General features: G+C 45.5%; 1 protein-coding gene across 2 annotated transcripts in view; it reads left to right on the forward strand.

Moving 5' to 3' along the window:
- The window catches only part of LOC111862886, an 89227-nt gene that overhangs the window by 35117 nt on the left and 29675 nt on the right, over positions 1 to 24435 (forward strand). Inside the window, exon 1 of one of the 2 annotated variants that reach the window (XM_023848667.2) lies at positions 2282 to 2367. The exons of the other annotated variant lie outside the window; for it this stretch is intronic. The gene's annotated coding sequence lies outside the window, so the exon portion shown is untranslated. Of the gene's footprint in view, positions 1 to 2281; positions 2368 to 24435 lie in introns of those variants that run through there. 2 annotated transcript variants of the gene reach the window in all.

Consider the following 24435-nt stretch of genomic DNA (forward strand, 5'->3'; position numbering starts at 1 on the left):
ACAATAAGCCGTGTGTACGTTTGTGTCTCGAATGCCCATGTTGTTCTGCAGTGCCATTTCTGTGACCAGTGCAGGCTGTCGAGTGAACGAGGGCTTATTGCGCATTCGTTGTTGAAGGAAAGTAGATATTTGTTGCGACATGTTTTCATTTTGGTATAGTGCTTGCTACCATTCACTCCATAACTTTGGCTTCTCGTCTGCTGTCCAAAAACATAAAAATTAGAATATACAAAATTATAATTTGCTTGTGATTCTGTATGGGTGCGAAACCTGGTCTCTGTCATTAAGGGAGGAACATAGACTGTGGGCGTGTTCGAAAACAGGGTGCTGAGGAGAATATTTGGACCGAAGAGTGATGAAGTGACAGGAGGTTGGAGAAAACTGCATAATGAGAAGCTTCATAATTTGTACTCTTCTCCAAGTATAATTAGAATGATGAAGTCAAGGAGGATGAGGTGGGCAGGGCATGTAGCACGAATGGGGAGAAGAGGAATGCATATAGGCTTTTGGTTGGAAAGACAGAATAAAAGAGACCACTGGGAAGACCAAGACGTAGGTGGGTGGATAATATTAAAATGGATATTAGAGAGATTGGATGGAATGGTATGGATTGGATTGATCTGGCTCAGAATAGTGACCAGTGGAGGGCTCTTGTGAACACGGTAATGAACCTTCGGGTTCCATAAAATGCTGGGAAGTCTTTGAGTAGCTGCACAATTGGCGGCTTCTCAAGAAGGGCTAAGCTCCACGAATGAGGGATAGCTCCGAAGACGACAGATGTAGCCATATATCAATGTTCCTGCATTTCGGGCCTAATTGTCTATGCCAGTTCATTGGTTCTTGTGAAGCTTGGCAAACATATCGCTTCATGCTGTTCAAGTTCCTGCAACGGTAACGGCAGGAGACGGCAATACGAGTATGACAGCAGGACAAATTTTGAATGGGAAACAGTTTTAACGCAGTTCCTACACATTCCCACGACAACTGGTCTTCGAAAAGTATGCAGATATTTTGAGAATATTTTGAGGTGAAAATGAAAAACGTGGCCACCGCTTGAAATAAGACTTTACCTTTAGGTTTCATGACAGTAGCTTTGAACCACTGGGAGACATCCTCGTAAGCCTGCACATTTTTCCATTTCTGGTGGAGAAAAGTAAAGTTATCCTGCGCTTAACTAATTAAGCACTGTGCTTTGAAGATATATTGGGGACTGGAGGTATAGTTCCACCATTCTTGGCCTCGGCACCAGATGGAGATGACTGGTCAGCTTCACGCTCGGGCCGCTGTATCCCCGGCGATAGAACTCGGCAGTATCCATTGGCTAGGAGGTTGCGTGGGCTTCAGAACCAGTCTGGACCCTGTGGAGAAGTGAAAGGTCTCGCCTTTGCCGGGAATCGAACCCCGGTTGTCCAGTCCGTAGCCCGCGCTATACCGACTAAGCTATCCTGGCCCTAGCTCAACTTATGGATGAGACACCAATTTCAGACGTTTTCATGTATGTATATAAATAGAAAACAACCTGAGTTTCTTTGAAAAATAATTGTCCCGCAGTCAGAGGGTTGCATGCAAAGCTGAAATTTATCCTGCAGGATGAGTGGAAGTCGTCCACAGGCGTTCATTTGGACTTCACATACCGCATTGTCAGTGGCTACTATCAGCGTGTTCCCTTTACTAAATCCACGTAATAACAATGTTCCGAAGGAAACTGTCTTTGGACAGAAACGTTGCCTCATTTCACTCCAGCTAAATACTGAAATGTAGGATCCAGTTAGTTTCTTACGGAGGCCGCGCCACAGCTCAGGCCGATAGTCGCCGGCTTCCCACCACGGCGGCCCGGGTTCCAGCCCAGGTCAGGTCGTGTGGTGGACAAAGTGGCACTGGGGCAGGTTTTCTCGGAGTACTTCGGTTTCCCCTGCCAATTGTCATTCCACCGACTGCTCCACACTCATCATCTATCGTCCGGATCTGGTACAATAGGCCAGTAGTGGCCGACGTACCAAGTGGACTCAGTGTCCGGCCACCCCAAGAAAAAAAAAAGTGGCTTGCAGCACAGATGAAGAAACAAGCGTATTATTATGTGAGCTCTGATGTTCTCACAGTCATGTGTCGCCGTATAGTTTGGTAAATAGGTGCTAAGTAAGACAGTGTGTGTGATCTTCAGCGTTCTTTCTGATGCGGTTCGCTGAACCGGCGCAGAGTACGTGTCTGACGCATGCGCAATGCAAAAGGTGGAGGTGGTAGTGCTAGACCGGCAGGGAATGCGAGGCAGTGTGCGTTAGCAGTGCAGGTGTGATAGAAGCGGTTTGGCGGAGTAGCACGCACATCCAGGCACGTGGGGCACACACCGGCAACTTTCTGACCATCTCGGTGAGTACAGCGATCCTCGCTCAATGTAATAGTACCGCGGCAGACAGGAAACGTCAGTGTCGCCTGTCTTCTCTTTGGTGTTAGAGTTTATTTACAGAAACTTTCTGATCTTCCTATTTGGCAAATGGGGCACAAAATGGTGGTCGACTGAGAACACAATGAAGGTTTTATTGTAGCCTGTTGTTATGTTGTCCCGCAAAACAACACACATATAAGCGTACTATTCATGTAATACCCTTATAGTGGCACACGCTACCATTTAACTCTCATGTATTAAATCACACTCCGATGCAGGTAATGGAGGGTAAATGTGTGTTGCTTTGACAATGAAAGTGTATAAGAAGAAAGCAGTCTTCTGGGATTTGGCACCGTGTATATGTGGTGTTAACCGACGTTTCGGAGGAACGTATCGGGTCTCTTCGCTTGCAGATTTCTTATATATTTTTTCTTCCACCCTGAAGATGGAGGCGATACGTTCCTCCGAAACGTCGGTTATCACCACATATACACGGTGCCAGACTCAGCCTCCAACAGAACTTCAATGAAAGTGTAGTTGAAATTATGAAAAACTCTAAACTAAAGTAAATATGCGTTGTTAATTGCAACGCTATAATAAAACTAAACCCAAATGTGGGTACTGTTGCTAACTCTTCGAGGTAGAGGCACCGCTAACAGAATGTGGATTAAAATTTTTGCTGGAGGTTTGCAGTAGCTACAAAACTGCTCCATATTTGTTACAAGCCACGCGCTCTAGGGAATTTCGAATTTGCTTCCACGTTATATAAACTCCTTTTCTGCAGTGTGATGCACAAATATGAATCACATTGTCACAAGGGAATCTCATTCTGCACATAAACTGAAACATATTTCATTTTTGTCTTCCTGACATTCGGTACTACCGTTGTTTCTGCATCTATTCATGGATTTTGGTCGATTGTCTTAATTTCGAAATTTACCATAAGTTATTCTTTAGTACGGGAAATAAAAACAATTCACATATATGAACCCCCTCCCCAAAATAGTAATATTAAATTTACGAATTTTGAAGTCCCAGCTGTTAAGTTTTTTACAGATTTAATTTAAATTTCAACCGTTCTTCAGCGTCTCCGCGTCTGTAGGAATTAGACTGTTTGATTAATTTACTTTGAGGTTGGCAGTTGCATCCCGACCCTTTAAACCGTGTAAGCAAAATGAAGGAGCGGAAGTTTAATGGTGCAGACTGGGGTAAGGTTCCATCCGGGACCCGATTTGCTGGGATCTTCATGCAGTGTTTTGGAATTTGGCTTTTGTTCCGGGTGATGCCCCCCCTCCCTCCCTCGTTCTGTATGTGGATATATAAAGGTAAAGTTTTGCTATGTCATGAAGATATATGGGTGAGTGGAGGTATAGATCCACCATTCTTGACCTTGAAAATAGATGGCGAGTGGTTAGCTTGACGCCCCGGCCGCTTAACCCCCTTTATTAGATCGGAGGTTGCTTGGGCCTCAGAATCGGTTTGGACGCTCTGGAGAATAAAGAAATCTTGCCATGCCGGGAATCAAACTGGGCCGTCCAGCCCGTAGTCCGTCGCTGTTCCGACTGAGCTATGCGGGCTAGGAGATAAAATGTTTTATATTTAATTTTATACTGGCCTTTAAAATACCACAATAAACGGACTTTGTTTATTAGAATAAAATTTTATGATTTCTTTGCATGGGGAGCCTAAAATGAAGCAGTGTCCGTCCGTCTGTCCACATAATTCATCTCGAAAACCATTGACGAGATTTCGGTGAATCTTGGTGTGGGGGGGTGCATTAGAAGTTCTGGGTGAGTCTCCTCCGTTCAGGCTTTATCAAAGCCCCCCAAACTTCTGTGGCGCAAAAATTTGACAAGTGTACGAGGTAAAGTCATGTAATTATGATGTACGATGTTTCTCTCTGTAACGTGAGCATGTGACGAAATACGAAAACGTTATTCCTGGTCGTGCAGTGGCAGCTGCCGTGTGCTTATCTTCGCAACAAGCGTCGAAATGAAGTGGCCCGGAAAATGAAGAGCTGGCGAACACTTTGATAATATGCGTTGGTCTGTCATTGAAAGGGACTCAGGCTAATGGTTATGTAACATGTCAGAACCGCGGAGGGCGTGTAGTGGTAGGGCACTGGACATGTATTTGAGAGGACCGGTTCGAACCTCTGCAGAGACATCAGTTATCCTGACAGGTGTTTGTTGTATTCCTTTTTCGCTCTAGGCCAGTATCGAGACATCTCGATTCTTCCACGAACGCTTCCTTTCACACTCTTACCAATTCATTATTCACCAGTCATTCTACCGTGTGACGCTGTGCAGGATGAATCTTACTCACATACGTGCCCTAAACGTAAGGGGAACTATGCTACAAGCCGGAAGGTCGCGGCATCGATTCCTGATGTCATTTAATTGTTTCAATTGACCTAATCCTTCCAGCCGCACTATGTCCCTGGGGTCGACTCAGCCTCCAACAGAAATGAGTACCAGGAATCTTCATGGGGGTAAAGGGCAGCCGGCGCGTATGGCTGACAACCTCACTTCCATCTGTGAGCCGATTGTATAGAGAAAATGTGGGAGCCTCGACGTCTCACGCCCCTGTGGGCATTCACGGCCTGTTACAGTGACGTCTTTACTTTTTTACCTTAAGTATAAGCATCATGTTCTCTGCAGAAGAGACACAGGTGACAGCGGGAAGCACGTAACAAGTATCCGTTAGCTGTGAACAGAGCGACATCTGGCCGGCCCCTAATGGTTTACACACGACACTGAGTACTGTTTCCTGGAATATAATGCTCTTTAGACCGTTTCCATCCGCGTTCACACTTTTTAGTTCTTTTTAGTTTAATCTTCAATCATAAAGATGGAGGCGACATGTTCCTACGAAACGTCCGTTAACTCAGCGGACTACTCGGCGTTACATCCCAGGAGATAAACACAGGATTTGAGGTTCCCATAACGGTAGATGTGAAGAGTTATAGCAAGCAAAGCTCTGCTTATTCTTCTACCGTGAAGATGGAGGTGACATGTTCCTCCGAAACGTAGGTAGACTTTAAAGAAGATAGAACCCTTAATGCTGAAACGATGCGTCATTGCAGTCGAGACATAACTGAGCCCCGTTGCGCCAAGAATCCCTGATCCTCTGCAAGACGTCGGGTGTGTTGCATGTTGTCCCGCACGATGCTCTTCTGATGGCGGCAGTGAGACAAGGTGATCGCGGGGGCCACTGTGGATGTCTAAACCGCATGCGCAGCCCACATTGCCACTCGCGTTCCAAGTGGTACGTCATCCAGTTGTTGCGAAAATTGTACGGGTAGAAACTGCAAATATGAGACCCCCCCCCCATTGTCGAGGCGGCAGCACATACGGACCTAGGAGGAAATCTCCAATTATTCTCCCGCAAACATTTATTGCAAGCTGCTGTTTCTGTATCTCGCTAAGAAAGCTGATGCAACCACATGTTCCCATGAACGTTTCTGCTTGCCTGTGAGGCTCTAATGCTAACCGTACGTGTAAGGTATGTAATTAAAACTCAGACACTATAGTCTATACGTATAGTCTATACTTGCTAAAATATATAACAAGAAGTTCTCGGAAGATTTAATCGCTTATTTCTCTTTTATGACACGGATCACATAGGAAACGACACCTGCAGTAATTGTTCGTTGCTGCGGGAACGTGTTTAGCGAGCCATTGCCTAGCAACGATACTCATGTAGACGCAGACTGATGGAAGAGATTTATGAAGTACTTCGTTGAGATGGGCTCAGGTGCCGTGATGTACATGCCAAGTTTCATACAGATTGGTTCAGTCATTCAAAAGTTGGTGGGGATGGGGGGGAATAATACACAGACAGACAGTAAGGTGATCTCGTAAGCCTAACTTACTTACTTACTTACTTACTTACTTACTCGTGAGGCTGAGTCCTTCTTGAGAAGCCGCCAATTCTGCAATCACTCAAGAACTTAGCAGCATTTTATGGAACGCAGAGGTTCATTACTGTGTTCACAAGAGCCCTCCACTGGTCCATATCCTGAGCCAGATCAATCCATACCATTGCATTCTATCTCTCTAAGATCCATTGTAATATTCGTCCACTTACGTCTTGGTCTTCCTAGTGGTCTCTTTCCTTCTTGTTTCCCACCAATATCGTATATGCATTCCTCTTCTCTCCCATTCGTGCTACATGCCCTGCCCATCTCATCCTCCTTGACTTGATCATTTTAATTATACTTGGAGAAGAGTACAAGTTCTGAAGCTCCTCATTATGTAGTTTTCTCCAACCTCCTGTCACTTCATCTCTCGTCGGTCCAAATATTCTCAACACCCTGTTCTCAAACACCCTCAGCCTATGTTCCTCCCTTAGTGTCAGAGACCAAGTTTCACGTCCATACAGAACCTCAGGCAAAATTATAGTTTTGTATATACTGATTTTTGTTTTTGGACAGCAGACGAGAAGACAAAAGTTCTGGACTGAATGGTAGCAAGCATTGCCCGAGTTCAGTCTCCTCTGAATTTCCTCCTGAATCAGGTTTTGATTTGTTATCGTCGTTCCCAAATATCTGAACTGTACCACATTTTCAAAATAACTGTTTCCTCTTCATGTCATAATTCTCCACTTATCACACAGAAAAACTGACAGTGCAAATAACAGTGTACCAACTTGTCAAATGCAAAGTGACAACGCAAATGACAGTGTGCCTGCGTGCGTGGTAGGACATCTGGAACTCGCGTAACCTGAAGATGACTGCTCATGTTCTGAACATATCATTTCATTAACTTGTTAAGTTGACGTACAGTGTATGGTTGCAGTGACTCTGTGGTCGTAAACAATTGCAACTGAACAATGTCATTGGTGCGTGCATGTGTTCAAAATACGAGTACCCCTTCGAGCCAAAAGCAGCAGGAAGATGGCCGCGCGCGCACTTTCCTGGATACTGAAGATCAAGGGTTCAGTTTCAGGCCGGGGTTTAGTTGCACGTTGTCTAAACCTGTTTTAATTCGTCTCTTCTTCAGTGAGTAGCGATGGGCTGATCCCAAGTTCAAGGAATCGTGCCAGATATACTGCAGACTAACCAAACAAGTTTAATTGAAGCGCTTAAAGGGGTAGAAAGTGAAAAGGAAAGGAAAGTGACAGGCCTATGAAAGTGTATCCTAGGTCAGTTTTCTAAACGTGTATAGACACGACGCCTCACACTGAGAGAACAAGTTTTTAACTGTTAAGCACTATGCCATGGAGAGTGGAGGATAAGCTCCACCATTCTTGACCTCTGCAATAGGTGGAAGTGAATCGTCAGTTTCACGCCCCGAATGCTTTACCCCCGGGGAAGGAGAATGGGTGGGCCCCAGAGCCCGTCTGAACGCTATGAAGAGAACAGTTTTTCTTCTTCCGGGAATCGAACCCCGGACGTTCGGTCCCTATCCCTACGCTATACCGACTGAGCTACCCCGACGGCTGTTTTCATCCAGCGCAACATGAAAAGTTAGATATTACATTTTAGTTTCAGTTTTCTGAAAAGCAAAACTAGAGTGACGCAGTTCTTTAACTGGATTCCCTCGGTTTGTTTTGTCACTTTAACCGTTAATTTTGCAACAGAACCACAGCGCTATTCCCTGATGCGCACACAAGGCACGGCACGCGGCCTGTGTGCGTACTAATGGCCCTGTTTTCTTCCATTTCCACTCATTATTTCTGACAGCTTCTCTAAACTGCCTCATATAATTTGGACGTGTTCTTCATTTCTCTTCTTCGCTTACAACAGGGGAGACGAAAGTTTTCTGTGCGGGCCGCGTTCGCGAGCAACAGCGCCGTGTAACTCCTGCCCCAGAAGTCGTGATAGCCGTGATGATGTTACTGTTTGTGCCAGGCTATTAAAGCGTAGAGTTCCTCAGTGGCATTCTGCCCGTATCGCATTGCATTGAATGCGGTCAATTAATGCGTTTTTCTAGATAGCGCAGTCGTAAAGTGGCTTTATGCGTCTGATGTTGCCTCCGAACATAGAGCCCGAATTTTCGGAATAACATATCATGTCCGTCTTCAGGCAAGAAATCTGTAGGCGCAGGCGGCAAACTCGTCGAGACGCGTGTGGAAAGTCAAAGTCACATTGCGACTGAACCGTCACTCAGCCTGCCTGTCTTGGTGTCGAGCCCCGTGTGGGACTCATGACCAGATATTTCTTCTTGCTTGAAAGTTTCTGCCCTGTCCATGTGGGGCGCCGTCTCTGACGAGAGGACGCGTCTGTCATTTGTCAGAGGCATAGTGTGCAGAATTGTCAGTGTGTAAATTATTTACAAGTTTCCTGTTATGAACTACTTCTATATACAGCATACACAAGCCTCTTGTCAGTCCAGGTTCAGTACAGCAAGGGACTGTGAGCTCGCCAGTGGTCAGATTATAGAGTTTTCAGGTAGATGTGGATTTTCAGTTTTTTATCGCTTAGTGCGGGGTGGAGTCCAACTGGATCCACTCGGCACGGCGGCCACTGATTGGCCTATTGAACCTGCCCCGGGTGATTATGATGATGGAGAATTTGGTGGAATGAAGATTGACAGGGGAAACCGAAGTACTCGGAGAAAAGCCGCCCCAGCGCCACTTTGTCCACAGCAAATCCCACTTGACCAGACTCGGTATCGAACCCGGTGGGAATCCAGCGACTAACCGCTTGAGCTACGGCGCGACCTTGGATTTTCAGTTAGAATTATTTCTTTCGTATTAACAGTTTATGTTTCAACTTCGCGGTTAGTTTGGATCCAGTGATAAGAGCAGTGAACGGTGGATTGTTGCTAATTGTAACTACTTTTTCGTCAGTCGCTCCTTTCCTAGGTAAATCCTTGTGGCACTCATTCGTAACTAACAGATTATTTCCTGCACTCGAAGCGATGCGATGAAACCAGCCGTAAATGAAATGCACACGAATGCTGTTCAAGCCTACCGAGCAAACAGAATGTGAGGCAGAGCAGTTTTGCGCGGTTCAAATTATTGCCGGTGTTGGAGATGCGTTTCGACCATAATTACGAGCACATGAATCCAATATGCATTGAATATTGTAAAGTTGTACCTGTGCTTAATTAATTAAGCACTGTGCCATGAAGATATGGGGGGATTGGAGATATAGATCCACATTTTCTTCACCTCGTCAGTAGATGGAAGTGAGCGGACAGTTTCACAGCCCGGCCGCTTTACCCCCTGTCCATTTGGTCGAACGCTGGGTAGACTCCACAGCCTGTCTGAACGCTGTGGAGAAGAGAAAAATCTTGCCATGCCTAGAATCGAACCCGGACTGTAAAGCGCGTAGCCCGTCGGTATGCCGACTGAGCTGTACCGCATTTAAAATGAGTCTGGCCGAATTTATTTACCGATCATAAAACTAAAATTTCCCCTATGCATAAGTAATTAAGCGCTACGCCATGGTGACATAGGGGGAGCGGATGTGTGGCTCTGGTTGGACGTGAGTGTCCAGCTTCATGGTCCGGCCGTTTTACCCCCCCCTCCCCCCGTATCCATAGGACAGGAGGCTGGGTGGACCCCAGAACTGGTCTGGACAACGTGGAAAGGAGAAAAATCTTGCTCCTGCCGGGACTCGACCTCCGAATCCATGGCAACAAGAAGCCGTGGTAGAGACCTCCTGCATTATCGACATTGCGAGATAATATTTCATACGGTTCCTCGTTTTCATGTCTCGCACTTCTGCCCCTAGGCCCGCAGTGACGTGCCCTCCGTGTCATCTCAACAAACACAGGTTTACCACGTGTCTTGTGTATACCGCGAAAGTAGAACGTATTTATTATTTTGAATTCTGTGGTCCGTTTAACTGTGATGTTTTCAGTTATATCTGTCCACACGCAATTCTATACTTGTGTAAAGTCCTTGTTCGTGCTTACGGATAGGACCGACAGGCAGCAGTGAGAGATACCCATGCCTCAGTCGGCATTGCAGTCTTGGCCTTTACCAAATGCAACTTTCAGTAGTTGGCGTGCATATTCAGTGAAAAGTTGGTAAAGTTGTCCGTCTACTTAACTAATTAAACACTAAGCCATGAAGACGTATGGGGGAGTGGATGTATAGATCCACATTTGCTTGACCTCGGCACCAGTTGGAGGTGAGTGGCCAGCCTCGCCCCGGTACCCATTGGGTAGGAGGTTGGGTGAATCGCAGTTTACATATATAAACACATAAGAGTGGAGAGGTTATCTGAGGAAACTATATCTCGAGATGGAAGCTGCAATTTCAAAGGTTCCGCCCATTTTCTGCGTTCGAGATTGTTCAGGTAGGCCTAATGTGCGGGTGCAGGTTAACACAGGGGAAGTTATGAAACGTACGTGGAAGAATCAGGCATATGGCGTTAATTTCAAATTAATCTATTACTGAAATTTATGACACGTTTGTCAGTGTTTACTCTGTACCATAGGGCGAGATCACTCCAACAGCAACTGTTATACTTGTGCTTAGATAAAAGAAATTTATGTCTTTTTTCGTTATTATGAAATTATTATGATGGTCTCTTGCGAATGGAAGGTTAAAAAGAGGTTAGACACGTCTGAGAAAGTTGGTGTCTGTGTACCACCGTTGCCGAAAGCTATCCTGTAGACCGCAGCATCGCTTGGTGTATATTCATGTCTCTTCCCATCAGCATAACCCCTCTGGTATGCATCCTGCTCACACGAATTTGCGAGTTACCCTGCATAATGTTTATCGTAATACGTATGTGCAGAACAGGGTACAGGTCATTTTCCAGGAAGGTCAGAAAGCAGCAGGACCAAGATTCCAGTGCACAGTTCCCCCACCTCACAACTATCACTACCAAAATGGAACAACCAGGAACACATATACGGATATGTAGCAGTTACAGAGTCTTGAATGAGACCTGTAATATTAGTTATAAGTACCTTAATCGCTGTTTTAATTTTGATTTTTATCCCCCAACGGGAAGGTCGCGGGTTCAAGTCCCGATGAGATCATTGGATTTTTTTCCCATTGAACTAATCCTTCCAGCCGCACTATGGCCCTGGGGTCGACTCAGCCTCTAACAGAAATGAGTGGCAGGAAGTAATTAAATAATTTTCCTGGGGAGTAAAGTGCGGCCGGCGCGTAAGGCTGACAACCTTACCGCCATCTTTGAGCCGATTGTCTAGATACTGTGGGACCCTCAACGTCTCACAACCCTATGGGCCTCCAGGGCCTGTTACAGGGATACCTTTACTTACTTTATCCCTTTAATGTCAAGTTTTAACTATATTTGAACCAAATTTAAATTAAAGTGTATTTGTAAGATTTGAGGCTTTCACGGCGGTGACTATGAAGAAAGCAGTCTTCTGGGATTTGGCACCGTGTATATGTGGTGTTAACCGACGTTTCGGAGGAACGTATCGCCCCCATCTTCAGGGTTGAAGAAAAAGTATAAGTAAATCTGCAAGCGACAACACCGTGAGACACGGACCGTGTCCGTTTCCTGAAGTGTTGAAGACATTTCTGATAGGCATTTTCGAGTAAGTCTATTAACAGTTTCGGTTTCGGTCTCACCGGCATCCGCGCTAGTGAAAACGTTTCACTTTCGGTTGAGAACTAAAGTAAGTGCATAGTATATACATTCTGAGTGTTAGAGGGGAGCTATGAAGCGAATTAGCATGGGAAAACACCGCAGTTATCTCCACAGAAACCTACGGAACTAGAAAACGAATGCCACTTCATGACGTCATTCACAGCTTCCTGAACCCAGAGAGCTTTCTTTCGTTTGATCCTATAGCCGACCCCACTGAGTGCCAGGGAGATTGGAAGATTGAGCTAGAGGTTTTGAATGGCCGCGCCACAGCTGAAACGATTAGCCGCTGGCTTCCCACTGCGGCGGCCAGGGTTCGATCCCGGGTCTGGATTTGTTGTGGACAAAGTGGCGCTGGGGCAGATTTTCTCCCAGTACTTTGGTTTCCCCTGCCAATCTTCATTCCACCAAATTCTCCATCATAATCACCCGGGGCAGGTACAGTAGGTCAATCAGTGGCTGCCGTGCCGAGTGGACCCAGTTGGACTCCACCCCCACTAGCGAATTAAAAATTAAAGTACAGGTTTTGAATTCTAAAGTTGTGGGTTCCTGTCTTCGCAAGGCGATGGAGTTCCTAATATCTTCTCCATCCCGTGCCTGTGCACTGCTTATCTGTGTGCACGTGAACACTTCTCTTCGGGAGAATGATTTACATGTCACGAACTGTACACGAGCCGTGCAGACACGGACTGTGTGGTGATACACATACGAGGGTGAGTCAGTAAATTGGCCGCAAATACATATAAAACTTAAAATATGTGGTATTTGAACCTGGAAAAGGAAATATTTGTTTCCCGACATGGCGTGCACCTACAGACATTGCTTTACCAGTGCGCCCAAACCCGCAGTTGTCTCAGCCACTTCCTCAGTCCCTTAACCTTAAATAGAGACTACGAACACTCCTCCTCACTTTCCATCTCCATGGAGCAGTGTTCTTCAGAAACTAATAACCGCTCGGCTAAACAAGAAATTTTCCGGTTTTTTATGAAACCCAAATCTTCATTGCCGTGTTCACAGAATTTAACCATTGAACTCCGTAATGAGTGAGATTAATTTAACCCAAATTCTCACACCCATTTTCTTTAAATTCATTTTAAAATTATCCTCTCGTATACTCCCAAATTATCTCTTCGCCTTAGGTTTTATGATGGCAATCTGAACGCATTTCTCGTTTCTCCAATTCGTGCTAAATTGTGCGCCCACCTCATTCTTCTAGGTTTCAGTTCCCAATAGATTATGAAGCTCCTCACTGTAGTTTTCTCCAGCCTCTTGTAACTCTCCCTCTCAGACCCAAATATGCTATTCGCTATCAGCTTCCCTGTTCCCAGGCACAATGCATGGTCGTCTCTTAGGATGAAGGTCCAAGTTACACAACCAGACATAACAACGGGTAAAATTATACTTTGTGTATTTTAATGTTGTCACGTTTATACAGAAGATGTACTGCTCTGCACTGAACCAGAATCTACACTTGATGCTACACCTGTTTCAGCCCCAGACACAGGGCAGCAGTCTCTCCAAACCTCTCCAGGTTCTTCGTGTTTCTCCTCAGTTCCTTCAGGTAACTGTCGTGAGAGTACTTAGATTGGTCACGACCGCTTCCTTCCTCGCTGTTCCCCGATCGCCCTAACATTTGGCCAGTAGGGAAGAAATGAGCGGCCGTTGTTTTGTACGTCAAGCTCTAAACCGTTGGCCAGTTTCTCTCTAGCAGAATGTAGCTCCTGTCGGCGAGATTTGCATTTTTAATAATTAGAATACATAACTATAATATTGCCCGTGGTTCTGTATTGATGTGAAACTTGGTCTCTGACCTGAAGGGAGGAACATAAGACTGAGGGTGTTTGAGAACAGGATGTTGAGGAGAATATTTGGACCGAAGAGAGATGAAGTGACAGGAGGTTGGAGAAAACTGCATAACGAGGAGCTTCATAACTTGTACTCTTCTCCAAGTATAATTAGAATGATCAAGTCAAGGAAAATGAAATGGACAGAGCATGTAGCATGAATGTTGGAGAAGAGGAATGCATGTAGGATATTGGTGGGAAAGCGAGAAGGAAAGAGACCACTGGGAAGGCCAAGACGTAGGTGGGTGAACAATATTAAAATGGATCTTAGACAGGATGGGCTGGTGTGGATTTGATCGATCTGGCTCAGGATGGGGACCAGCGGAGGGCTCTTGTGAACACTGTAATGAAGCTTCGTGTTCCATAATAAAATGCTGGGACATTCTCGAGCGACTGAGCGACTGGTGGCTTCTCGAGAAGGGCTCAGCTCCATGAAGTTAATACAGTAGGCTTGATCTTTGTTTACCGAGTGAAAAACTCGTTGCTTTCGGTCGCCTGACTTGCATGCTAGAGGCCAGGGTTCAGCTTCTTCCGAGATCTGCTAATTGAGAGAGAAAAACTTGAAGCTGCTGGAAGAATTCTCGGGCAGTCCCTTAGACCGCGCAAACCTGTTTCGTGGATGTGCACTTCCTGGTGCTAGCAGGTTTACTGCAGGAGCGAGCAGACGGGGCCGCTGCGGGCCTGCAGTTGCAGTCACTGGCAGCGCTCTTAAGTAAACAAATTATTATAAAATATGTAATAAGTAGGAAGAGTAGCAGCGGCGTGTAAAGCGACTCTGGTTTCCAGCTACTCACTGCCTAACGGTGTTTCGTGTTTACTGTTGTTTGAATAGAGCATTTGTAAGTACAGACGGCAGGATTGAAACTGAGTGGGAAATGCAAATTGGCAAGTAACCGCCGTTTTGGCTATGTGCAAAAAATAGACTTGAATTCTCAATTTTACAAACAAAATAAATTTGTGTAGATATCCACATTTATAAAACGTAATATGACGGAAGAAAGATCGATATATTATTATAGAGATTAGGATTATCGCTGTATTGTCCCGTAGTATGTGGGGGCTCTCTCTATCCCTGACGAGGACGGGTCTGTCGTTTAAAATTGCTGCTGGTCTTCGCCAGCGCAGTCATTCTTGGGTCCGAGTCTCGTGACCCCTTTCGTCGCTTCCTAGGACTCGCAGGGCTACGGTGGAGGTATTCGACCCCGCGTCCACACGGAAATAACTGGGTCGCCCAAATTGTCTTCCTTATAACCATTTTGCAAGGACCAGCAGTGACTATTGCTGTGTTCGCATTCATTGCCGATCCGTTGCCTAGAAACGGGTTGCGTAAACCCGCTGTTTATTCTCTTATTGAATAGCAACGGCTGTACACGTTGCGGTATTTGCTTATTCTGCTCTGGCCTTTCAGGAGCCGCGATGGCTCTGTTGGTATAGAGACTCGGCTACAGGCTGAGAGATGGAGGAGTTGCTACAGCTTTCCACCTGAGCATCCGGACCAGCCCTGGGGGCCCAGTATCCTCCTATCCAATGGATACCGTGGGCAGTTCCTCCGAGGATAAAGCGGAATTCGCTTGGAGCTAACCACTGGTCGGAGGGTAGGAATCCGGGAGCTATGCCTCCATGCCCCTAATCGTTTTATGGACATGGTGCTTAAATAAGCACAGGGACAATTTTACCTTTACTCTAATCTGGCTCCCTAAGCATGCAGAGCTCTATGGTATGTTTCCGGATGTTAGTCCTGGCTGCTGGTAGCAACAGGTGCCATCAGAGTTCCATGACATCCGTTTGCTTGGCCTGATGCTGAGGAGGACAAAGAAGCATCTATGCTTATACGTATGAATACTATGAATGAGTGTCTCACACCCAAAACCTGTTGATTCTTTTATTATTTTTCTCTCTTTTGTCTTGTCCTAGCCATCTCCTCCAGCCGGCCGAAAACCGGTAATTTCGCAGCTGCGAATGCTGTGTGTGAAAGTTGAAATGAAACTGCCGGCTTCCACTCCGCGCCACTGCCTCTATCCTTGTGCCCAAACCGAGCGGTTGTCGTGTTTCCCCAGTTGCGGCGAGAAGGATGAGCTAAATGAACTACTTCCTAACCGAGAAGTCACCCACTTTCTCTGTAATTCGTCACTTTGTCATTTAAGTTCAGGGTTTGTCGAAATGTCTACTGTTTTCATTTTGTGTTCTTACATAAAGCACGGATCTTTCTATCCGGATTGTTGGACCGGTCATCTCGTACGAAATACGCTGTATGATGCAGCGGTTTTGGAACTGCAACGAACCGTTGACTGCCTTCCGGAAGTGCCACACTTCTATAGAAGGGGTTCCCGGTCGTGAGTCCTTGCTTTTGCTAGGTCGTTCTAGTTGTTTCCGTCCGGCAGCTATCATTGAAAGCTTCTCAGCAAGTAAGGCGTTTTACGGAACGGGGTTGTCAACCCCACGCCTAACCGCCAACCTGGAGGACCAGACCTTTCCGACATTTGAGACTCTACCAGTAGCTAAACTCCCGTCCGCACATGACAACGCATGTCTCGCCACTGCGTCAAAGTAGGGAAACGTTAAATATCTATGGATTTCATCAATATCAACGTTCGTTTGAAATCGCTTGTAAGTTTAAGTGTAGTGTATATTTATGGAAATGCCATTGTGTCTGAATCTACTTTGCGATGTTCATGTCCGTCTGCAGTCAGTGAACAAGCCTAACAGCAAGAATCTTGTTTGGAGAATGTGCATTTCTCGGAGCACACGTCACTCTTGTTATATGTCTCTTGTTAATTCTACCGGGCGACTGACACGAAATCCTGAAGAAGGATTCAAACAAGTGACAAATCGTAATGCCGGAATAGACGTCAGGCGCCTAGGACCCACATTAAAATCGCATGGGCTGCAAGGAGTGAGATGCTAATTTTATGAATTCGAATACCAGAGCAGCTCTCAGAACGAGTGTCTCCCTCGTGTCTCCCTCGTGTCTCCCTCGTGTCCACAAGTCAGTTTCAAGCGTGAGAGAAACTGGAGAACAACAACAACAACAGCAACAGCAAAGAAATGTTGATCCAATCTGCAAGTTGCAGAGAAAACGAGGTCTCAGGTTCTCGTAATAGTCACAGAAGTTAATTGCTTTTTTTGAGAGTCTAGGAAGGAGTCTGTATTTTCAAGATGCACACCGAAAGCTTAAAATGCATATATAGCAGACCTTATAATAGTCTGCTGTTACTAACAAAAATCCATGATATTGTATTTCAGAATCCTATTACATTGTGGTATCATTTTTATACCGTTAAGTATTCCGTCCATATTGCAACAAAGTCAACCGTTTATATAGACACTAAATATATTTGATACACGAAAAGTGTTTGCTAAATATTTTAAATATCATTCATTCATTCATTCATTCATTCATTCCTTATATATATATATNTCACACTTAATTTCGTTTGAGATCTGTTGTGACATCATCCTGCTGTTAAGCATAAACTTGCGAACCGATACTTGGCTTCTGGTTTCTAGACTCACATTTTGGATTTCTTATCACCTCCGTCCACTTCACCCACAATCACCTCAGTAATGTTTACTGGGTTGTTCTAATTGTGAAGTCCATTGTTATGGACTGGTGATTCACTGCATGCTCCTTGCAGTAGTCACTTCGCTCTGGTGCTGAGTGACGAACTTGCTGAGCCCTTCTTCAGAAGCTACTGAAGAACATCCCAATATTTATAGAACCCGAAAATTCATTACTGTGCTCACAAGAGCCGTCCACTGGTCTCCATCCTGAGCCAGATCAGTCCAATCCATACCACCGAATCCTATCTCTAAGATCCATTTTAATATTGTTCACCCACCTACGCCTTGGTCTTCCCAGTGGTGTCTTTCCTTCTGGCTTTCCCACCAATATCATATATGCATTCTTCTCCCCCGATCTTGCTACATGTCCTGCCCATCTCATCCACCTTGACTACACATGCGGTGAACACAAATACAAAATTGAGAATGATCTGTCAACTATTGTCTGTTCTTTCTGAAACACTCTTTTTTCAGCACATGTTTGGAATCCTCGTTAACACCGCTACCTAATTATGTGAATTGTTTTAGTTGGTAGCTATCTGGCTCAGGTCTCGATGGATAAGGTTACCCTCTGTGATCCACTGGTCTACCTCAGAGGTTACGTTTTCTAAGCACACCACTAAATATCATACGTTTCAGGCATAACATTATCGAATTTCAGTTTTCTGTGTGAAACTGGAAGCTGTCATTCGTGACAAGAGTTTGACCTACACCGAGCATACATCAGCAAACCTGAGACAACACAGCGAAATCAAACTCAGACAGGAAATCGTGCGATGGTCACAGGAAACGGTCGAGTGCAAGGGAACTTCAAACCAATCCATGAATTTGCACGTCTGCACTTTCCGCACACATCTCACAGGAAGCTTGACCCTAAAGTTTGGATCACAATGGGGGTTTGCCATAGGCAACTCCAAGATTCTTCCAAGGGGAGTAGCTAGCACCATAATTGTTTCCGGGGGAGGGGGTCATTCACGAAATTTGGTTACAGGCTGAAGTTTAATTCGCAGAAGAATATTGTCACGATTTTGGAGTGTGACTATAGACGGGGTACGGATTGCATATTGGATTTATTGACGAGTAATTACCGCGCTATCGCTGATCTACTTATTTTACGCTAAGTCTGCTCTAACCGTATTATGGCAACGGGTTTTAACAGTCTCACTGTAACTGCGGCATTCACAGCCGTACTCTTGCAACTAACCATTTGCGTTACAACCGGACTTTCAGCTTTCAACTGACTGGATCCCCCCAGTTGTCACTTTGCACGGACCGAACCCAAGGCATGGATGTGTGTGTGTGCGTGTGTGTGCGTTTATTCTGTGTTCTTTGTGTTGTCTCGTGTAGGTGGCGGCATTGCGACGGGCTGATCCCCCGTACAAGGAGCCGTACCAGCTGTCTTAGGATTAAGAAACTGAAGTGAAACGAAGCGTTTTCACGAATGCCCTCTGCTCCAAGCGGGAGCAACAGAAAAAGAGCGACTTTTAAAGGGCGTTAATCTATTAATTTTTCATACGAATTTCGATGAGAAAAATGCATAATATAGTATATAAATGAAAGTATATGTATATGAGGGGATAATATTATATTGAATCTTAGAGGAACGGGGTGCGAGGATGTGGCTGAATTCATCTGGCTCAGGATAGGGTTCAAGGCTGGTGGACCCTAAACGTAACAAAGACGGATTTATAGGCAAGCTGAGCTACTATCGGTGTCTTAAGGACCGACTTTTCTCCGCGAAGTTATTTCTAGGACCAGACGTGATTGAAAGCCAATCACAGCTGCCGCGCGGTCTACGGCATGAACCGCCTTCGCCCGCTCGAACACTGGGATCGTGGGTTCCAATCCCACTCGAGGCATGGATGTCTGTGTGTAAGTAACGGCCTTGCGATGGGCTGATCCCCCGCCCAAGGAGTACTACCGACTGTGTATAGATATAGATTAAGAAACTGAAGAAGCGAACAAGGTCCACAAGGGCTGTAGATAGATAGACTAACGGACGGACGGACGGAAGGACAGAGAGACAGATGTGATTGGATACAGTTCAATTGAGAAGCACAGCCTCCCCCCAGCTCCGCATTTCTTGTGAAGACTAGAATTAAAGAAATTATTTGCATAAGAAGCTCATGTGAAATTGAAATGATTATGAAAGCGAAATAATTTGTATAAATTTCAGTTAGTATTGAGGACAGGGAAACCAAAGTGTAACCAAATTTCGAGTTATGTTGCCCAAAGAAACCGGTGGGCTCCTGTAGTCTTCTGGAGCAATGTACTTCGGAGTAAGCCAGGCTTTCGTGAGACATGGTCCGGCTGCCGTAACCAATGCAGAAGGACCTCCCGTCGAACGACAATACCAAGGGAGCAGAAAAAGAAGGAAGAGCTCTCTGCGTGTTGTTTTGTTTGCTGAATCACCAAGCAACCAAGCAACCCCCTGGCACTGCAGAACCTGTTGTTACGCTGCGCTGCTTAGAAATGCCGTTCTTCTTTCTCTCTTTCCCCGCATAGCGACCCTGGCGCCATGCTGTATAATGTGGAGACAATACATCTCAGTGCCAATGAACTAGCCACCAGCAAGTTCACTCATCTCCTTGGGTTTCCTTTCAAACCTTCCTGGTTCACGTCTGTCTGCACATGTCACACGCTTCTCTTGTCTCCCTTTGAACTTAATGAACAGGCGTAAAATTAAAATGTTCTTTGCACAGTCTGGCGCCTTGTAGTCTGGTAGAACCTTACCAATATTTCTGTAGGAAGAAGTCAATAAGAGTCTTCCATCCTGAAGGCCGAGGCAGCGCATTTCTTTGAAACATTCGTAGTGATGTAGAGTAAACTGTGTAACTACTTCTCTGAAGACGGAGCCAATATATTCCTCCGAAATGTTGGTAACCGACCACTAGAGAACTAAGCGTCAGCAGCACTTTACCCTAAATATGAAGGCACTATGTTCCTATGAAATGTTGTTCACGATTACCAGATTATACGGCGTCATATTCCAGAAGCCAGTAACCTTTTTAAAGACCATTTGTTTAGGAGCAAGGGTGCGGTGTACCTTGCGGAGTCAGCCTCACGGAAGAGAAGTCCTGTGTAAGTACGCCCGGATTTCCCACCGGCGCACAAATAGCGGACGTATTTGTAAAGTAAGATCCAGTAACTTCTAGTGACGACACGAGCTGTTACGTCACTACGTGACGATGACGAACCCTCATACCTACAGCAGATTCAGTATGTCGGCCCCGAGAGAAGCTCAGATATTGCAGTAGATTTTTGGTTTGATTCGACGTGGCCAGGATAATGTTTTCCTGAGTCGCTTTCCAGATCGCATCGTCACCCGTCATTTCTATATGAAGTTGAAAATAATACGTATTTTATGTAGACCCGTTGCCAAGCAATGACTCTCTAATATAATAGCCGTAAACAGCAACAGAGGACTGGTGTTCTCTACGCGGTCTGAGCGATAGCCACGTGATGCAACAAACGCTGGGAGAGGTCTTTTCTGTGCTTAGTCGATTGTGCATTGTGAGTTTGGCAGTTGGAGCAAGTTAGTTCAGCCCCGGAGCTGCGGTGTGATAGGCGACAGCCAGCAAGGACTTGAAGCCGTGAACACGGAAGTTGAGGAATATACGGAGTTGGAAGCCGTCACCAGACAACGACTGGTGAAAAGCCAGTATACTGAGAAGAATTAGTACGTGCTATAGTGAACTGTAGTTTGTGTGAATTAGCGATAGCGCTATGTAGTTACTTGTAGTTACGATCTCAAGGTGTTCAGTAAATCCGATTACCAATCCAAACCCCGTCTGTAGTCACTCACAAACGTGACATTCATCTTTATCAGGAGACAATAGCTATGCACGACTCGGTTTATCTATGCATGCGAAATATTTCCCTTCTTAAGGAAGGAAAGTGGGCTTCCAAAATAGCCATAATGTTACTTGTATCCGTTTTCAGCTTTTGAGCCAATTTGCCGATTTGTATGAAACTTAGTACAGTAGGCCCCCGTTATACCACGGCTTCAGTACGATTACATGTGTTTCATATCATAAATATGTCTATGAAACGTCTTAGTTGGACTATAAGATAAAGTTGTCCCTTTGCTTAACTAATTAAGCAGTACGCCATGAAGGCGTATGGGAGAGTGGATGTATAGCTCCATATTTTCTTTACCTCGGCACTAGCTGGACGCGAGTGGTCAGCTTCACGCCTCGGCCACTTTACCCCCAGGGAAAGATCCCCCCGGTACCCAATGGATAAGAGGTTGGGTGGGCCCCAGAGCCGGTTTGGACGACGTGGAGAAGAGAAACTTCTTAACCCTATCGAGACTCGAACTCCGACCCTTCGGTCATCCAGCCTATAGCCGTAAATGTAGCAGAGATTCCAGCATTCGATAGTGGTCAGTTTCACTTACGAAGTAGGTAGCTTTTAACACGGCCAGTAAAGCTGCTCCCTCCAGGTAGAGGTCCACTGTATTGGCCTGACGCCTTTTGAGCTTGTCCAAACCTTGTACTGATCTGCTCAGTATCATTCAACTATTGAGGTGGGAGCGACACTAGTGCAGCTCTAGTCTTGAAATTAGGTACACTAATAAAGTGTCAAAACAAACCTGCAGAGTCTGCGAAAGCGATACTTCCTTTTGCAACTGTAAGACAACAAGACCAAAGTAATCCTGCATGATGTTCGTTTGCAGTAGCTTTGAATTTGACAGCAATAACTAACGGACCATTACATGTAATATTTTCTTTACGAAGATGAATTATAAGGTTTCTTGCAAACTGTATATTGTGACACATTCGTTGCTTGGCAACGGCCCGGTGGACGCGCCTGGTCAACAGTGGGGGATATCCGTTGCTGGGCGACGCCAACACGTGTTCTTTGGATAACGGTGTTCTCAGTGTTTTTTCTGTGCTTGCTCCATGCCGAAGGTTTATAGGGGACAACGAAGGTCGTTTGCAGTCAGTCGTAAAACAAGAAGCAGAATGGAGGGTTCGGCTGAAGACGGATTGCGAGCTGTTCTAATTGGTTATAGCTGTAATAGAAGTGCCAGTAAACCCAATCATCTGATCCAGAACCCATTCTTATTAGTCACGCAAACCCCCGATACGTAAACATATTGAATACTGATCAACTACAAATATGGCGATAGCGCAAAGAATTGTGGGAGGATTTCTCTGACAGATTTTACGACGATTTGATCTGCACTGAACTAAATTTTCTCCCAGGAATAACATAATAACAGTACTGGCAGCACTTCCGCTGTTGGTTATGGTCATGTAAAGGTATCCCTGTAACAGGCCGTGGAGGCCTATAAGGTTCTGAGACGTCGAGGCTCCTATATTTCCTAGACAGTTGGCTCACAATTGGCGATGAAGTTGTCAGCCTTACGCTCCGGTCCCCTTTACCCCCAGGCAGATTCCTGGTACTCATTTCTGTTAGAGGTATAATAGGTGGTTGAAGCACTATGCTACAAGCCGGAAGGACGCGGTTTCGAGTCCCGATTAGGTGGATTTTTTTTCAGTTTACCTAATACTTCCAGCCGCAGTGTGGCCCCGGGGTCGACTCAGTCTCTCACAGAAATGAGTACCAGGAACCTTCCCGGCGTGTAAGGCTGATAACCTTACCGCAATCTGTGAGCCGATTGTCTAGAAAATGTGGGAGCCTGGACGTCTCACCACCGTATGGGCCTCCACGGCCTGTTACAGGGATAGCTTTACCATTTTGCAATGATTACCAGAATAAAACCATAAAACCACTAGTGATGCAGATAGGCGGAGGCGTCTTTGTGCGCGCCCCCGGGTTTATCCCTTCTGAGTTTACTTTGATCGGTAAACACAAGAATAAACGAAGATGACGAATCATCTACTTGGAGAGAACAGCAGGCGCTGCGACCCTCGAGCGGATTTTGGAAGGCGGCAAGTTGAACCCGTGTTTTTGTCTCTGGCCACACTCCTGATCACTTACTCAGCACATTCCGCGCTGCGTGCTAAACGAGGCATGACTATCCAGGCAAGGACGAGATCGTATGCAAAAACCACATTAATTTTGTCATCAACCAACGCAATTTTTTGTTAATATTTTATGAAAAAAACACTTCCAACTAAACATTTCAGTCGTAACCGGTCATCGAACTCCTACCGTCCAGTCTGCGGCAGCCCTTCACGATCCTTGGTCTCCAGTCAAACAGGCGCCCAGTCTAGTGGCCATCTCTTCGCTCTCTGCTTTCACAAATAGTTCTCTAGGTGTCAGCCATATGAACCTGGGTCTTCCCACTTTCCTTCTACCTTCTGATTTATTTTTAAAAAATTCTCAGACTCCCTTGTTAGATCCATTCTAATTACATATCCCAAACTTCTCCTTTTACTACCTCCTATCAGATCAGGGGTTTCATATAATGCCCTCAATTCTTGGTTACGATTTCTAGGTACAATTTTCTTTGCTTTACTCTCATTGTTATAAGGCAAGAGATATCCTCTATCTCCAGTGAATTCTTTTTTGTCTGAAGCTCGTTGAAACAAATATAAAGATTGGATCACAAACCGAAGAGAAATGAAGTGACAGGAGGTTGGAGAAAATTGCATAATAAGGAGCTTCATAACTCATACTCTTCTCCAAGTGATTTAGTCAAGGAGGATGAGATGGGCAGGGCATATAGCACGAATGGGGACGAAGAGGAATGCATATAGGATATAGGTGGGAAAGCCATAAGTAAAGAGACACTGGGAAGACCAAGACGTAGGTGGGCGATTAATGTGAAGCTGGATAGGATGTGATGGTATGGACTGGATCGATCTGCCTCGGGATAGAGACCAGTGGAGGGCTGTTGTGAACACGGTAATGAACCTTCGGGTTCCCTAAAATGCTGGGGAGTTCTCAAGTGGCTGCACAACTGGCAACTGAACTCCGTGGAGTTATTCAAGAGCATAATGGCGGCCGAGAGTATGCTGGACATGCGGGCAGCAGTAAAGACATTTAGACAAAAAATGCCTGTGACGATAGAACATTCGTCAAACCCAGTTTGGTGTGACACTTGGGGCTATCACATCATGTAATGTCCGTTTGCCTCCAGCAGGGTCCAGAGTATCTTGCATCTATTTCTGATGAGCCCAGTTTTGTGGTTTAACCCTTCACAAACTCTG

This window comes from Cryptotermes secundus, unplaced genomic scaffold, assembly GCF_002891405.2.
Source record: "Cryptotermes secundus unplaced genomic scaffold, Csec_1.0 scaffold528, whole genome shotgun sequence".
NCBI lineage: Eukaryota > Metazoa > Arthropoda > Insecta > Blattodea > Kalotermitidae > Cryptotermes > Cryptotermes secundus.